The following is a 2,547-nucleotide window of genomic DNA, read 5'->3' on the forward strand; positions in this document are numbered from 1 at the left end:
GCTCTTCATCACGTGGAACTTCTTGAAATATTTCAGTGTCAATCATTTTTGGTACTAGACACTGAGAGTCTGGTGAGGTGTGAGAACTAACCAAAGTTCCTCACATTCCTAAGGTGAGTCCATGATGACTTTTGTTCCTCAAGGTGAGAGGGAAGCACAAAGGTTTCCTTATGTTTATTTCATCCTAAAAAGTCACTCCAATGTTCATTTCCCTATGGAGAGTGAAGCTGGAATAAAGCTAAAGGCTTGCTACATTCATGAGAATTCTTTCTCCAGTTTGGGTTCTTTTATCCCGAGTGAGCTGTAATGGGTAAAGGTTCTCTCATATTTCTTACTTTCATAAGGTCTCTCTCCATTGTGTCCCTGTATGATCAGAGTGGGATGAGGACACATTACAAGCTTTCCACATTCCTTATATTCTTAAGATCTTGTTCCACTGTGACTTTTCTTGTGTCTAGTAAGGTTTGAGAACCGACTAAAGGCTTTCCCGCATTCCTTACACACATAAGGTTGCTCTCCACTGTGACTTCTCAGATGTCTGGTGAGGTTTGAGGACTGACAAAAGGCTTTCCCACATTCCTTACACACATAAGGCCTCTCCCCATTGTGGCTTCTGATATGGTCAGAGAGTGCAGAGGACAGACTAAAGGTTTTCCCACACTCCTGGCATATGTAAGGCCTCTCTCCACTGTGAATTCTCATGTGTCTAGGGAGGTAGGAGGAATACCTGAAGGCTTTCCCACATTCCTTGCATACGTAAGGCCTCTCCCCACTGTGAGTTCTGATATGGTCTGAGAGAGTCGAAGACAGACTAAAGGCTTTCCCACATTCCATACATTCATAAGGCCTCTCTCCACTGTGACTTCTCATATGTCTAGTGAGGTTTGAAGACTGACTGAAGGTTTTCCCACATTCCTTACACACGTAAGACCTCTCCACACTGCAAGTCCTTACAGGATTAGAGAAGACCGAGGCTATTCCATATTTCTTATGTTTGTAAGGCCCATTTCCATGGTGAATTCTCATATGTCTAGTAAGGTAGGAAGAGCATTTAAAGGCTTCACCACATTCCTTACATATATAAGGCCTCTCTCCGCTGTGAATTCTTATATGGTCAGACAGGGTTGACGATAAACTAAAAGCTTTCCCACATTCTATACATTTATAAGGTCTCTCTCCACTGTGACTCCGCACGTGCCGGGTGAGGTTTGAGGACTGGCTGAAGGCTTTCCCACACACGTTACACACATAAGGCTTCTCCCCACTGTGAGTCCTCATGTGTGTCATGAGGAGGGAGGAGTCACGGAAGGCTTTCCCACATTCCTTGCATTTATATGGCTTGTCTCTACCGGGAGCTCTCACGTGCTCAGTGAGGGGAGAACAATTAACGGGCTTTCCGTCATCTTTACCAAGCTTCTCCCCAGTAAGGAATCCTGAGTAAGGTTTTAGGAAGGAGAGACAACTGCAGGCTTCTCCATCTTCCTTACATTGATCCGGTTTGCATCCAGTGTGAAATCGAAGGTGTTCTGTAAATCTATGAGTCGCAAAAGATTTTCCATCCTCATGAAAATGCAGAGAAGATTCTTTGGAATCTTCCCAGGCAACACCTGGCATCTCCCTGAAAGCTCTTCCACTCTCTTCTTTATGTTTCTTTACTTTGTCTTCTTTACCTGTACCCAGGTTCTCCATCAAATATTTTCTATTAAAAATAGGGAGTTAAAAGTTAGAATTAAATTTTCTGCCATTTAAAAATTTTCATACACAAAAAATAAAAATATTTTGTGTCCTAAATTTGTCTCTTTCAATTATCTAACCATTTATATTATATATAAAATTTATGTGAATTTTATAAAATTTATAAAATTTATTTAATTCATAATAATTGAACTGTTAGACTCAATTATCTAACCTTCACTTGTCATCGTCTTGCAAAATAATGGGGCATTCTTAAAAGTGTACACAAAGGAAGTTCAGTCTCAACAACTTCATAAGCAGTTCATATTTATGGAACAGTGTTATGAAACTGAAATTCCAAAATAGGTAAACAAAGAAAATTAGGATTACATCACACACACACACACACACACACACACACACCCATAGGCCTGCATTCAGAAGAATGCTCAAAGTCAAATCTATAATACCTGAAATGTATTTCCTCGCTGTGGAATAGATTTTCACTGCCATGGAACTCATACATTTCTGCTATCGTGGATGGCCAGATACCATTTTTCATTAATTGCACCATTATATTTTGAGTGAATAACTTTTCTCCATTATGATCCTGTTGAGAGACTGACCAATTGATTTTAAGTAGACTTGTAACATGAGATAAAACAGGAAAGGAATTTCATGAGGAAAAAGGACACTGGTGAGAAAAGACAGACTGAGGCATTAGTTATTCCAGGATTTTGGCAAATGACAAAAAAGGTATAAAGTTTACTGAGAAATCATTCCACAATGCATGAAGATCAAAGTGACTAAACTCAGTTTTAATCAGAAAAGCAAAATAAAAGGTGTTACAAACAATGTATGTGCAAAAACAAT

At 39.5% G+C, this 2,547-nt stretch overlaps 1 pseudogene; it reads right to left on the reverse strand.

Moving 5' to 3' along the window:
- Window positions 1-255: 255 nt before the first annotated feature.
- Window positions 256-2,547, reverse strand: part of LOC102846601 — a 3,945-nt pseudogene continuing 1,653 nt past the window's right edge.

This window comes from Elephantulus edwardii, unplaced genomic scaffold (genome assembly GCF_000299155.1).
Source record: "Elephantulus edwardii isolate Elephantulus edwardi_28Jun2011 unplaced genomic scaffold, EleEdw1.0 scaffold00217, whole genome shotgun sequence".
Classification (NCBI taxonomy): Eukaryota; Metazoa; Chordata; class Mammalia; order Macroscelidea; family Macroscelididae; genus Elephantulus; species Elephantulus edwardii.